Genomic DNA, 15338 nt, shown 5'->3' on the forward strand with positions numbered 1-15338 from the left:
AAGAAAGAAAGAAAGAAAGAAAGAAAGAAAGAAAGAAAGAAAGAAAGGAAGGAAGGAAGGAGGGAAGGAAGGAAGGAAGAAAGAAAAAAAGAAAGAAAGAAATTCCACCATAAAGTTACTATGATGACAAATGCTCAGAACACAAACCCATTTTCCCTGTCTTATGCCACCCCCACCCCAAATCTGGCTTAATTAAAATCTGGGTGTGCTTTATGATTGGTGTTATTTAAAAAAGTTGTTGTAGTTGTAGTTGTTTGTTTTTCAATTGTGTCCAAATCTTCATGACCCACTTTGGGATTTACTTGGCAAAGAATGCTGGAGTGGTTTGACATTTCCTTCTCTAGCTCATTTTACAGATGAGGAAACTGAGGTAAACAGGGTTAAGTGACTTGCCAAGAGTCACATAGTTAGTAAGTGTCTGAGGCTAGATTTGAACTCAGGAAGATGTCTTCCTAACTTCAGGCCTAGCACTCTATATCCACACTTAAAAATATATGCTTATAATTTCTGCTTTCAAAGAAAACTAATTTTTAGAGTTTTGTCCTATGTTTAGGAGTGACCTATATTTAGAGTAGTACAGTAAGTTGTTTTTAAAAGTTTCATTTGTATTTGTCCTTCGTTCTCGAAGAGGACCATGACATCAGGGAGTTGATGATATGACTTGCAATTGACTTTGATTTGAGTGAGGGAGGGCTGTGCAAAGTAACCAGTCTCACTTTCTCCTCCAGAGTCATCTGGATCCAATGGTGAGATATAGATCAGGATAACTAAAGATGGCCCCAAAAAGTTTAATGTAACCTTACTATTATAAGTGAGGCTGCTATGAATATTTTTGTATATGCATACCTTTTCCTCACCCCTTAATATCTTTGGAGCATGTTCCTTGTAGTGAGATCAATGAGTCAAAGGGGCAAAACAATTTTGTAATTCTTATTGAATAATACTGTATTTCTTTCTCAAAAGATTATACAAATTAAAAGCTCCACCAGATAAGAGTTTGACTTTCTCTAATTATATTTGCCAGGTTAGAGACTGTAAAATGACATCTCAATTTTGTTATTGATCCTTTGTATTTTTTATTTCAAGAGGTGCCCATTCAAATCCTTTGATCCCTTATTGGTCAGAGAATAAACTTACTCCTATAAATTTGTGTCATTTCCTCATTAGTTGCGGATATCATATTTTTATAAGAAATCATCTGCATTCCTATACAGCACAAACAAAATTCTGCAAGAAGAGATAATAAAAAATCCCATTTAAAATACCTGGGAGTGCACCTGACAAAACAAACCCAGGAACGATATAAATAAAATTATTTAAAACAAAAACACCTTGTAAAAAAAGAAGAAGAAAAAGAAAAAAGAAAAAAAAAACCTTGTTATACAAATAAAATCAGATTTAAATAATTGGAGAAATATTAATTGTCCATGGTAGCCAGGGCCAATATAATAAAAATGACAATTTTACCCAAACTATATAATCAACACCATCCCAATTAAATTACCAAAAAAATTATTTTATTGAATTAGAAAAAAAAATAAAATTCATTTGGAAGAACAAAATGTCAAGAATGTTAAAGGAAATATTTTTTAAAATGTAAAGGAAGAAGGTTTAGCAGTACCAGATCTTAAACTACATTATAAGGCAATAAACATCAAAACTATCTGGTACTAGCCGAGAAATAGAAAGATAGATCAATGGAATAGAGTAGACATGCAACTTACAGCAGCATATAAATATGATAACCTTGTACTTGACAAGTGTAAAGACTTAAGATTTTGGGATAAGAATTCATTATTTGGTAAAAAAAAAATTACTGGGAAAACTGGAAAGCAGTATGACAGAAACCAGGCATAGACCAATATCTTACACCATTTATCAAGATAAAGTCAAAATGGATATATGACCTAGATATAAAGAGAAATATTATAGGAAAATTAGAAGAACATGGAACATATTACTTATCAGACTTATGGATAGGTGAATAATTTATGAATAAACAAGAGCCAGAGAGAAAAGTTGGTATAAAATGGATAATATCAATTATGTAAATTAAAAAGATCTTGTACAAATAAAATAAATGTAGCCAAGATCAGAAGGAAAGCAGAAGGTTGGGAGGGGAGGGAGGAGGGAAGAAAAAAAAAGAAATTTACATGATAACTTTGTTGTATATTTAAAAGACAAGTTGTGCATGGTAGATTTGTCATTTCATATTCAATCATCATTTTTATTATACTATGTTATAAAAATGCCTGTTTTATTTCATAAATTAAAAATAAAATAAATTTGTAAATTTTATGGCATTTGGTTCTTCTGAAAGTATAAAGATAAAAATGAAACACTCCCGGACCTTGAGGGACTTACATTCTGCTGGCAGGATGCACAAATAAATATATACAAAGTACATAGAAATCAAACACAATGTAATTCAGGGAGAAAGGGAAGAGAAAGGACAGCACCAGCACCTTAGAGAATGAAGAAAGGCCTGATGTAGAAAGTGTCACCTAAGATAAACTTTGACAGGAGCTAGGGATTCCAAGAGGTGGAGGTAAAGAGGCATAGAATTCTAAGCACAGACTCACAGCATGCAGACAGGAGATGGAACATTATCTATGAGGAAGAACGTAAGCCAGTTTGGCTTACTGTCCATTGGCTTCCATTTTCCTTTAATTAAAAATTCTAAAATATTTAGAACATGAATTCATTTGTAATTTGCTATTATGTGTTGTCAAATGAGGACTGCATCCCATTTTTCATAGTATTATCCAATTTTCCCAAGTTTTTAAAAAATTGAATAACAAATCCCTTCGCCATTGTTTTATGATCCTACTTTTATTAAATAATAGTCCCTTATTTCCCCTTTCTCTAATTAAAAAATTTTAACTTAGGGGCAGCTAGGTGGGGCAGTGGATAGAGCACTGGCCCTGAAGTCAGAAGGACCTGAGTTCAAATCCCGTCTCAGACCAAACACTTGACACTTACTAGCTGTGTGACTCTGGGCAAGTCACTTAACCCCAAATGCCTAAAAAAAAAAAAAGATTGTCACTTAGTGATTCCTCTTAATATTTATTCACTTGTATTTTCATATAAATTTTTGTTGTATATCTAATTTTATACAGAAAACCATTAATATTTTTATTAATATCATATTAAATGTAAAGTTAGTTTGAGTAATATTACCATATTTGCTACATGTTTATATGACTTCACTCAGCCATGAGCACTGGATAATCCTCCAATTTTTTCAATTTTTAGGTCTTATGTGTGTGTTAGTTAAATCCCAACTATTTAATATATCTTATCAATAACTATAAATGGATACATTTTCACTTTTGTCAGAGATATATAGAAATGTTGATTTTTGTAGATTTATCTCTCTATGTTCCTAAATCTAATTGTTATCTCAATTTTTTGTCTTTCTTAAATTTTCTAAATAATCCATCCTGTCATCTAAAAATGGAGGCATTTTAACTTTTTCTCTATGCATATTTCTTCAATTTTTGTCATGTCTTATTACTTAGTATTTTTAAGTGAATGCTATATTTTAATGGTCAGAATGTTTTTTAACATGAATGCTTTGAATGTTGCAGTGAATAGAGTGCTGGACCTCAGGTCAGGGAGACCCGAGTTCAAATCCAGCCTCAGATACTTACTAGCTGTGTGAACAAATCATTTAACTTCTGTCTACCTCAGTTTCCTTATTTGTAAAATGGGAATAATAACAGCACTTACCCCCCAAAGTTGTTATGAGGATAAAATGAGTTTTGTAAAGCACTTTATAAATCTTAAAGCACTATGTAAGCGCTAGTTACTATTATGTTTCTCTTGTACATATGGTAGCTCTTGGTTTTAAATAACTTATCATTTGAGGGAAAAATAATTTGACTTATATTGATTATTTCCCTAACTTTGAAGGAGCCTTGATTTTTAGAATGAATCCTACTTGATCATGATAAGTATTTGAAAGTATATTACTGTATAGTAAACTCATGGATGTAGGGCTTAGAAGGAGCTCAGAGACCATAGTCTAACCCTTTTATTTCATATATGAGAGAACTGAAGCCAAGAAAGAATAAGTGACTTCCCCAGGTCATGGAGGTAATAAGGGTAAGAGGTGGGCTTTGAACCTAGGTCTGCTGACTTCAGAGTAAGTGCATTTTAAGCTGTACCATGCAATTGCCCTAATTCTATTTATTTACTTTAATTTTCATTAATTCTATTATCCTATAGTTCTTTTCTTCCACCTTAGCCTTGCTAGATTTAATGATCAAGATCATGTGATAGAAAGCATTACATAGAATCCCATTGTCAGCTTTTAAAAAATTTGTATAGTATAGTTCTGTTTGTTTCTTTGCATTTATTATGATTTTCTTTTTTTTGTTTGTGATTTGTCATTTGATTTTTCACTCTTTTTATTAAATTTGCTAATGATTAATAATTTTATTGATATTTTTAAAAATAGCATCTTATTTATTAAATTGATTTTATTTCATTTTGCTAACTTCAAATTTTATATTGATTTTTTTGTTTTGTGTTTAATTTTGCTTCATTAATTTGTCCATTTTCTGATTTTATTAACTATAATATCCGCTCATTAATTTTTTTCTTTGTTTCTTATTAACACAAGTATTCAGGGAAAAAATTGCCTTAGCATTTATATTGATGTCCTCTGATTGTCAATGCTTCCTTTAAGCTTGATATAATTCCCCTTTTTTCCTTCTCTTAATGCTTTCTAATTTGAATTCAGCTTTCTCCAGATATTATTACTGCAATTTCAGATTTTCTGAAATAGTTGAAGTGTGATAAACTTTTAGGCCATCTCAAACTTAAATCTATATGTATCTTTCAATATTGTGCATATATTTACCAAGTAAAGGGGTGGATCTCACAGTATGATGCCTCACACAGGGTGTGGCCTCCTCCTCTGTTTTTAGGCAAGCTTACTCTCCTCATTCTACCCTCACGTAGGCAGATTTGGGATCCCAAAGAAGTACCATCTTTATACAGCTTCAATTTAAATCCTCCCAAGGTTCTAGGGGGTAATCCTGTTGCATGGTAGGAGTGGGGAATATACTCTCTTACTCATCACCATGGCTTATGTGCTTCCACAACTGTGCTTGGAATATATAAAAATTCAGTAAAATCACATTGATGACACTATTAACTCTTACACATAAAATATTTACTTAAGAATAAGACAAAATTAATACTAATTATAAGATAGTAGTTACTGAAAAAAAAAGCCAAGGCAGAAATAATCAATATACCACTGTTAAACCATAAACCTGGGTCACACACTCCAACTAATGCATACAATATCTATGTTGGAAATTGGGAACATATAGAAACCTAATAGAGAGACACATGAATAGAGACAACCCATGCATTGTGTTTGGGAAAACTCACAGCTGTGGACTGCTGACCTTTATGTACTTGAATCCTTCAAAAACAGTCTCCACCACATGAAGCTACTTTTCTGCTGTTTTCTTCTGATCCTCACCACTCTTCTGTTAGGCAAATCCATTCCTTTTCTTGGACAGCTAGCTGGCAGAGTGAATAGAGTGCTGGGTCTGGAGTCAGGAAGACCTGAATTCAAATCCAGCCTTATACATTTACTAGGTGTATGACCCTGAGCAAGTCACTTAATCCTGTTTGCCTCAGTTTCCTCATCTGTAAAATGAACTGAAGATGGAAATTGCAAACCATTCCAGTATCTCTGTCAAGAAAATCCCAAAGAGAGTCATAAAAAGTCAGACACAACTAAACAAAAACTCCTCTTCTATCTTGAAATGATGAATCAGTAACAAGCTTTTTAAACTCATAATCACCCTTAAGAGAGGACTGAAATAGAGTTACACTATTGTGATGACAAGCATTTCCTTTAATTCAAAGAACCGCAACAATTTCTTTAGGCTGACTTTCTGGGCAATGCTGACAAGCCTAGAGAGCTCTTCACTCAACTGGCTGCTGGTATGTCCATTTACTCTCTAATTTTTTTTTTAAATAACAAAGCATTGGGGCACCTAGGTGGCATAGTGGATAGAGTACCAGCCCTGGAGTCTAGAGGACATGAGTTCAAATCCGGCCTCAGACCAAACACTTGACACTTACTAGCTGTGTGACTCTGAGCAAGTCACTTAACCCCAATTGCCTAGAAAAAAAAAAAAAGCATTAACTCACAGCAAAGCTTCTCAGGTTGGCTCCGTTGGCAAGGAAAAGAAGTGCAGCTAACTCTTCACTGAATGAAAAGCTACATTGTCCAATCAGTTTCAAATATAAAATTACATAAAACAGTTTCATAGCTTATCTTCCCCTTTGCTTTTTTGCTCTCAAACAAGAGGGAGCAACTTTAAAAGATTTTAATTCTCTCAAATGGTAGATCACACTGGAGAGAAATAAGCAGAATTCAGCCCACTTTCAATGAATTTCAGCCTTCCTTCAGCCAATTAGCACCTCCCAGCATTATAAATAACTAAAGCCTTACTGAAGCCATAGGAGCTGACTGCTCCTGCTATCATCTTAATGACTCTTCTGCTTTGTTCTTAACTCTCCTGTTCCTGTTGGGTTCTTTACTTTCTAACAGCTTAAAATGGAACTTGGTAGTCAATGACTCATCTCCCTTTATGAGATAAAACACAGAAATCCTCCTTTTTGTTAGTTATGAAACCATTGAATACTCATTTAATCATCCCATCATCTCCAAACACTTATTTGATTTGCTACTTAGTAAATTTTAACTTCTCAAACTCTAAAAAGTCACATGCAAATGACTAAAGGACCACAGTGCCTTGCAATCTTAGTAATTTCTCTGTCTTCAAACAGGTCCTCTCAGTTCTCTAGTCAGTCCTACTAATCTGTGTCTCTCACATTTTATTTGAAAACTATTTATTCACATTTGCATTTCATTAATTTTTCATAAATAAATACTTTTTCTGCCTATTTTCACAACCTAACTGTTCTTATACAAAAGCAATACTTCCTATATAACACACAAATTGATTTAATCCTTTTTCTATACAGAATAGTTAATTTTATGGCCCCCAAATTCATTTTCTGCCTCTTTCAGCAATCAAATTCATATACAACAGGGAACAATAACTTACATGTGTTTTCCTTAACCAAAATCCACTTGGCTTGTGTTTTTCAATATATTCAATATCCCATTTCTTTTCTGTAGGGAAATTCAATCTACTTCATCAAAATTTAAAATAGCTGAATTTGATCTATTTACCACCATCCTTTGTTAAATTATTTGCTTCCCCCACCAATCAAAGGTATTCAATTGTTTTTATATCACCAATATATCACCTTTCCCACTTTCGCACACACGCATAATACTCAGCACAGTTTCAATATTTTATATTATTAACTCTGTGAGGTTTACAGTAACTCAATTTCCCTATCTACAACTCTGTTTAAGACAAGACTGCTGTTAAGGAATTGACTCCGTCTTCTTCTGTCACCATTCTTATTACCCTTTCATTCTTTAATTTTATCACCACAAATCAACTTTTTCTCTTTTCCATTTTCTTCAAGGTAGCATAATTCAGATATTAACCAAAACTATCTTATATTTTTTTAAAGTAATCCTACATTTATTTTTTTAGTGCCTCTATGGTGAATTCACCAGTTAATCATAGTTGTAAAGTATTGATTTTGTATCCCAACATTAATTTATTGTTTTTATATGGACTTTTAAATGGTCTTTTGTTTCAGAAAGTAAATCTTTGTTGGAAAGCTGATTTGGGGGGCAAAATCTGATTGTTCTTGAAGTCTGAGGTCATTATGTCATTTGTTTTGTTAGACAAATCTGTGCTATTAGCATTTTCTTTCAGCTTCTTTTAAAATAACCTCATCATTGTATTTTTGAAGCATTAAATAATGTTGTGTTTGGGTGAATTTGAATCTGGGGTTCATTGTTATCTTGTTAATTCCCTTGGTTTGGCAGCCTGGCCCTTATTTTAAATATTTCTGGGAAAATTTCTTAAAGTCAGATTTTTCATTTTTTAAGGAGTCATTGAATGTTCCCTGCTTGCTTTACTCTCTAAATATTTCCCTTTTATTATAATTTACAGCCCTTTAACCAGTTGGGGAATTCTCTGGAGTTATTCTGTTTTCTTTCTTGTTTCGCTCATTCTATTCTCTAGTAAAATAAGTGTTTTCCATTGAGTCTATTTTTTTATAATGTCCATATGTTTAAATACTTCTTCTTCTATCTTCCATATCTTCTCCTGAGATTTCAGTCACACTAAATTCTCAATTCATTTCATTTTGTGATTCTTGCTAACTTCATTTCTTCCATTAATTACTTCAATGTCTTTATCATCTATTTTTATGTCTAAAAAATTCTAGGTTCATTTTTGATGGTGGTGTTATTTCTTTAAAAATACGTTTTACTTCTAGCTTTTTGATTTGGCTTCTTAGAAATCCTAGACAGAGGTTTTTATTGTATTGGAATTATATCATATTCTTTCACTTTTCTTTTTTTCCCATCAACAAACAAAAAAAACTGACACATTTTAGAGGGTTTCTAGTAGTTTTTCTTATTTTGAACATTTTCATTGCTTTTTTCCATATGATGTTTGAAGAGACAGGGTCTTTTGTGACATAATAAGGATAACAACAACTACCATCTATGTAGTGCTTACTATGTGCATCGCATTGTGCCAAGGACTTTACAATTATTGTCTCATTTTATCTTCACAAGAACCCTGGGAGGTAGGTGTAGGTGCTATTATTATCACTACCCATTTTACAAATGAGGAAACTGAGACAAACAGAGGCTAAGTGAGTTGCCCAGAGTCATACAGAAAGATGTCTGGTGCAGGAATTTTAACTAAGGAGATAGGAAATGACTTGCCCAAGATCCCTCTCTTGACCTCAGATCTGTCCTTTCCACCATGCCACACTTCTTCTCAGTTTTATATGTGTAGTTAGTAGAAATGGAGCCCCATGGATAGAGAGAGGCCCACATAAGGGGAAGAGATTGTTCTTTTGTTTGACTTGAAGAGAAACAGAATAGACATCTCTAACTTCTTCTGTCCCCACCCTTGTCCTAGGGAGACTTTCATTTCTGCTAGGGAGTAGGGGATAGAGGCCACCACTCTGTTCCCCTCAAAGAAAGGCGGTACTGGACTAAAATTATATCTATTTGCTCCTTTAAATATTATTAGTCTAAAAAAATTATTAGTCTAGGGAATATAATCAGATTCCACCCAATTCTTGATTGATTTGTCATTTTTGGGAAAAGGGAGACCCCAAGCTCTATATCCAAGGCTTGACCCTTTCCCCACCAACTCCACAATGAATGTACATATCAAATAGCAAAGAAACCCATTTGTCTAAATCATTAGTGAAATGGATATCAGAGAAGGTATACATAGGAGAATATATCTCAGACAACAGAGAGTGAAGGAGCTCTCCCATTGGAAGCAAGATGGAAAAATCCCTGAAGCCTCTAAATTAGCAAGCTGAGAATGGGGGCAAACAGACTGTCAATTTCTTTCATGTCTTTTCATCATCTTTTCCTTCAGTAACCCGAAAAGGGCTTAGCTTCTTCCATCCTATTTAATGGTCCATGAAGACTCTGGGTTAGAGAAGCCCCAAAGAGGATTCAAAGGGAACTACTGAGACCTGAAGCTCTTTCCTCTTATCAACTCTGCCCCGCCCTTCACATAGGGCAGGGGTTTCATCTCCAATAGGAGAGAGTCCCATAACAATGGGTTTTGGGACAGGGTTTACATTCAGTTCACACTGGGAATTAATATTGAAATTCAAAATACTGTCTCAGAACACTACCCCTCAAATGAAAGGTACTAGACACTAGGTTAGATTCACTCCCATTAAAATGTCAACTCTTTGAGACCAGGGCACTAGCTCTGTCCCTAGTGCCAATGATATATGCTTAATGAATTGAAGGATGATCCTTATTAGAACAATTCTGATTCCCAGGCAAGATATTGCATATAAAATAAATAACTAATAGAACCTAAGATGTTTCATTTAAAAAGTTAGGGGGAAAATATATGTACTTTTTTATTTAGCCTTGATTTGTCTCATTTAAAAAAAAATCAGTTGAATGGTTTTACAGAAATTTGAGTGGGTTTTAGGCTTCCAGTGTGAAATTCACAACATGTCTTATATGAAAATGACACAGTAATGTCCTCTTTAGTGACTGGTGCTCTTTCTCTAACCAATCACCAACTTCTATCCTGTGGCACTTTTTACTAAAAAGTAGGGGTAGGTGCCCAGAGTGTCACTCTGTTCCTGAGAGGAGCATCTAAGAAGATATGGATCTAGTTCCCCTAGTCTGCCCTAGGCTTTGAAAAGTGTTTTATTGAGATACTTGGAGCTTTGCCACTCACAGCTGGGGCAGAATGATGCTGTGTCTTTTAGAGCTTGGCACCAGCCAGCCATCTCCACTTGATTCTCCTGGCCCTTAAAAGAATACATGGACAGACAAAGTACGGGGATCAATGACTTCATATTCATATTGGATTTTGGTTAAATACTTGGGATGCCACACCTCTAGCAGAAGTGTTTTTTGAGGCATCAGTGTGCAAAGGAAGCAGCATTCATTAAGCTAGCAGTCAAAAGACCATTGCCATGAATTGTTAACTATGTGATCTTGGATAAATTACTAACCTTCTCTGAATCCTGTGCCACATTTGTGAAATAGGAATGGCAAGCTGCCTTGCCTTACTCACTGGTAAGCATGAGGATTAAATGATAAAGTACATTCTAAGCTATAAAACTCTACTATACATATATATGTATGTATACTTATACATAATGTACACTATCACTATTGTGTTGATGAAAAAGATTCCGTGAAACACAAGTTGAAGGAACTGAAAGGCTTGCATGCATCTTTGAAATGGATGTATCCAAGATATAAAGACAACTAACAGAACTATTAAAGACCAAGTGCCAGTTCCCAATAAATGGTCAAAGTTGATGGAAAAAGCCATTGTCAAAAGAAGCACAAACTATTAACAACCATGTGAAAGATTGTACTGAAAAATGTAGGTGATGTAAAAATCAAAAGATAATAAAATTTTATTTTAAAAGATGAAGTATATGTGTTAATAAGTATATCTGTGTAAATGGAAAGAAAAAAAGAAGCTGAATGCTGTAATCAATCAACCAACATTTATTAAGCACCTACTGGGTGTCAGGCACTGTGCTTAGTGCTGGGGATACAAAAAGAGGCAAAAGACAGATCCAGACTTCAAGCAGTTTAAAATCTAAGGGAGGAGATAACATGCAAACAAATATATACAAAGCAAGCTTTATACAGGATAAATAGGAATAGACAGAAGGCACTAGAATTAAGAGTGGCTGGGGAAGGCTTCCAGTAAAAGAATGGATTTCAGTTGGGACTTAAAGAAAGCTAGGGAGGTCAGCAGATGGAGCAAAGGAGGGAGAGTGTTCCAGGCACGCAGGACAGCTAGAAAAAATGCTTGGAGCCAAGAGATGGAGTATCTTGTTCATGTAACAGACAAGAAGCCAGAGTCATTGGGTCAAAGAGTACATGTCAGGGAGTAAGGTGTAAGAGGACTGGAAATGTAGGAGCGGATTATATTATGTTATAAGGTCTTTGAATGCCAAATAGAACAGCTTGTATTTTATCTTGGAGGTAATAGAAAGCCACTGGAATTTATTGAGGGGTATGTGTGACATGGTTGGATTTATACTTTAAGAAAATCACTTTAGTGGCTGAATGAAGGATGGATTGGAGTGGGGAGAGACTTGAGGCAGGTACACCCACCAGCAGGCTATTAAAATAGTCTGGGCATGAGGTGATGAGGGCTTGCACTAGAGTGGTGGCAGTGTCAGAGCACAGAAGGTAGTGTATTCAAGAGATGTTGCAAAGTTGTAATTGACAGGCCTTGGCAATAGATTGGATTTAGGGAGCGAGAGACAGTGAGGGATCCAGGATGACTCATAGGTGCAAGTCTGATGGACTGAGAAGATGGTGTTGCTCTCTACAGTAATAGGGAAGGTAGAGTAGGTGAGGTTTAGTGGGAAAGAAAATGAGTTCAGTTTTGGACATGTTGAGTTTAAGATGTCTACTGGAAATCCAATCCAAAGTGTCTGCAAGGCAGTTGGAAATTCAAAATTGGAGGTCAGCAGAGATTTGGGGGAAGGATGGGTAGATTTGAGAATCATCAGCATAAAGATGGTATCTAAATCTACAGGAGCTGACAAGATCATCAAGTGAAGTAGTATTAAGAGAGAAGAGAAGAGGGCCCAGGACAAAACCTTGAGGGGCATCTATGGTCAGAGGGTGTGATCTGGAAGAGAATCCAGCAAAAGAGATAAAGATCGGTCAGACAGATAGGAAGAGAACCATGGGAGGGTGGTATTCTGAAATTCTAGAGAGAAGAGAATATTTTTTTTAGTGAGGCAGTTGGGATTAAGTGACTTGCCTAGAGTCACACAGATAGTGAGTATTATGTGTCTGAGGCTGGATTTGAACTCAGGTCCTCCTGACGTCAGGGCCAGCGCTCTATCCAGTGCACCACCTAGCTGCCCCAAGAGAAGAGAATATTAAGAAGGAAAAAATAATCAGCAGTGGCAAAGGCTGCAAAGAAGTCAAGGAGAATGAAGACTGAGAAAAGACCATTGTATCTGGCAACTAAGAAATCATTAGTAACTTTAGAGAGACCAGTTTTAGTGGAATGATAAGGTGGGAAGCTGGATTATAAGGAGTTGAGGGAGAGGAAAGAAAGTGGAGTTATCTTTTATGAATAGTCTTTTCAAGGAGTTTAGCTACAAAAGAAAGAAGAGATATAGCAGGAATGGAAGGAGCAAATGAGGGTTTTTTCAGGAGGAGACATGGGCAGGTATTTAGGCAGCAGAGAATGAACCAGCAGAAAGGGAGAGATCATTGAAAATAAGTGAAAGAGTGGGGATAATAGAGGGAACAATATGTTGGAAAAGAGAGGATAGAATGGAATCACTTAGACAAGTAGAGGAGTTAGCCTTGGTAAGGAGTAAGGTCACTTTATCACGTGAGATGGATGGAGGAAGAAATAGTGATAAAAGGCATCTGAGTGATAGGGGATAAGGAAGAGGGAAGAAGAGGGAGCTCATGGCAAATGGCCTGAGATTTGAGGAGGGAATGATGAGGTCTGGAACAGCTGCTGTGGAGAGTGAAATAGTGAGTTGATAAGCGAGGTCTGGTAGGATTGCCTAGTAGCTGTAGGGGACCAGTTGAATTGTGTAACACAAATCTGTGGTGGAGTCAGAATGGTTGCATGATTGTCTCCATCCTTATTTGGCAGCCTTTATATAGGAGTGAAGATAACAAATGGTGGGGGTGATCCAAGGCTGAGGCTTGGCTGGCCATAATCTGCAAAAGGGGAGCTGGGCTGGGGTGGAGTAACAGCTTGTGGGAAGTGAGTAGGTTGAGGAACTGAGTGGTTAGGATGTTTGAGGGAGAGTAAATATGTATGTTGAAGTCCCCTATTATGAGGGTAGGAGTTGGGGAAGAGAGAAAAACTGTGAACCAGGTATTGAACTCAAGGAAGGGGACTGAGACTGGGAGTTGTAGACAACAGCTACCAGGATTTTGATAGGATAGTAGGTATGAAGTGCATGAACATCAAAAGGAGTCACCCAGTGTTGGGGGCAGATGGAGAACCTGGAAGTGGCAATGGAGAACGAGTAGAATTCCGACTTCCCCACCCCAACCAGTGAGCCAAGGAGAATGAGTGAAGGTGCAACCAATCCTGAAAGGGTGAAGAGAGAGGCAGCGTTACCAGGGAGGAGTTTCAGTAGATGCAAGGAGTGGAAGATTTAAGATGAAGGGAAGTTTATTGTCTATTTAACAGGCATTCTAGAGGGCATAGTGGAAGGGTTAGGTGGCATTTGGTTGAAACTTTGCAGTGGGAGGAGTGAGGAGGATGAGAATGAGTAATCAGGTGGTGGTGGTGGTTTATAAAGTTTGTATGTATAATTATAATGAGCAAACTTGTCCCTGAAGAGATGAGAAATTGTATTTCCTTCTCTTCACTGGAGAGATGGGGAACAATGGATGTGGAACATTGCATATACTGTCAGACCCTGTTGATGTACTGGTTAGTTTTGATTTTTCTTTACTTTTGTTATAAAAGATGGCTTGCTGCATAGGGGAAGGCCATTCAGAAATAAAGACAATGCAAAAAACAAAAAATAAAATAAAATGTCTGACTTTTGTTGAGAGCTTGGCCCCTAAATTTTATTTCTAATGTAAATGATGACTGCATATGGGGCTCACTCCCTTCCCATCCAAAAGCTCTCCTCCCTTCCAAGGGCAACACACCTCTTAAACTCTTAGAACCTGAATGCCCTCACAACTCAGTAGCCTAGCACCGACAGAAAAGATGCCTGTTTCCACTTCACTGTAAGTTAACGTTTGGACCCTGTTAAAGCAGACCACAACTAAGACAGAAAAGAACAGGAAGGTGCCCTCACTTTCCAAAGGGACTTCAGAGTCTGAGAGGGCAAGAGGAAGTAGAATAAAGACTGGAAAATGGGAAGAATAGAGACAATAAGGGAGAATAAAATGACTGGAAGAGACAAAAATTAGAGAAATGAAAAAGAAAATGAGCTCTGGAAGAGAAGGCATGAATTCAGTCTTCATTTCTGCAAGGCATCATTCAGAGGCTGGCTGTAAGGAACAAAGCTCCTTTTCTTGCTTTCCTTGTCTCTATTTTCAGTGCAAACATGACTTAGGAAATCACAAGATGACAAAACACACCAGACACATTTTTGTTTTGTTTTGTTTTTCTTTAAAAAAAAAAAAGATCAGCATTCATTTTTCTTCATTGACCTTTGGAATTAAAATAAGGTTTAAAATACCCCAAATATACAAATGCCATCTATACGTTGCATTCTAGGAATGCTGAGGTAAGCATCAATGCAGGGGATTATGGCATCCCTCAGTGCAACAGTCCGTACCCAAAAGACAGATCCCTTAGGAAGTGTCTCAGCTCCAATCAGTTAAATGCCAAATAAATCCACAGGAAGGAAGAAGATACAGGAGGAGGTACCAGAAGGAATTCTTGCAGAAAAAAAAAACCAACAACAACCAAAACAACTTCAAAAACACTGGCTCCAAACAGATTGATGGGGAAGCCTTTCTTTCCAGTAAAAGAGAAATTGAAGGCTAAGTGTCTTTTGCCTTGAAAACCCAGGGGCTTCTGCCCAACCAGACTCCAAAAATAGTGCAGAGGCTGCCAGCAAAGAACCCTTTTTTCCCCCACAGCTTTTGTCTCCATAGGAGTTGGCAATGGCTTCATCTTCCCACCACTTCCCTTACACGCACAGACACACACACACACACACACACA

Source organism: Vombatus ursinus, unplaced genomic scaffold, assembly GCF_900497805.2.
Source record: "Vombatus ursinus unplaced genomic scaffold, bare-nosed wombat genome assembly UNPS02014786.1, whole genome shotgun sequence".
Taxonomy (NCBI): Eukaryota; Metazoa; Chordata; class Mammalia; order Diprotodontia; family Vombatidae; genus Vombatus; species Vombatus ursinus.